Source organism: Penaeus chinensis, chromosome 7 (genome assembly GCF_019202785.1).
Source record: "Penaeus chinensis breed Huanghai No. 1 chromosome 7, ASM1920278v2, whole genome shotgun sequence".
In the NCBI taxonomy this organism is placed as follows: domain Eukaryota; kingdom Metazoa; phylum Arthropoda; class Malacostraca; order Decapoda; family Penaeidae; genus Penaeus; species Penaeus chinensis.
Genome location: NC_061825.1, coordinates 25,885,748 through 25,886,468, shown reverse-complemented (window position 1 = coordinate 25,886,468; position 721 = coordinate 25,885,748).

Sequence of the window (721 nt, the reverse complement as noted above, 5' to 3'; positions counted from 1 at the left end):
CACTCAGCATCAAAACAAACAATGATAAACACCCGGATGTGTACATGACTGACACACAGAGATGGATGCGTAGGAACTATAAATTACGTTTAATACAATTATATTGAACAAACACACAATAGCGTTGGTTGTCAAAGAATGATTTAGTGACACCTTGTGTGGAGTCGGGTTGGGGTGAATAGCAAGTGGAAGATCGCATGTTTATTGTACGTGTTGGACTTGGTGGGCCGATCGGTGACTGTGTGATGAGATGTGAAGGCGGCGGAGGAGGTAAATAAGCAGGGGAGAGAGGGGAGTGAGAGGAGGAGAAGGAGGTGGATACAGAGGGGGAGAAAGAGAGAGAGGAGGTGGATACGGAGGGGGAGATAGAGGGAGAGGAGGTGGATACGGAGGGGGAGAAACAGGGAGAGGAGGTGGATACGGAGGGGGAGATAGAGGGAGAGGAGGTGGATACGGAGGGGGAGAAACAGGGAGAGGAGGTGGATACGGAGGGGGAGGAAGAGGAGTGAGAGGTGGGGGAAGGAGGGGGAGGAAGTGGATGAGGAAGGGGGTAAGGGGAGTAAGAGAAGAGGTGAATAGGTGAGCAGGAGGAGGAGGTAAATAAAGAGGGTTAAGAGGAAGAGGCGAGGGAGAAAGAGGGGGGGGGGGGGGAGCAGGAAGAGGAGGTGAATAAGGAGGGAAGAAAGAGGGGCAAAAGGGTGAGAAAGAGGAGTGAGAGCAC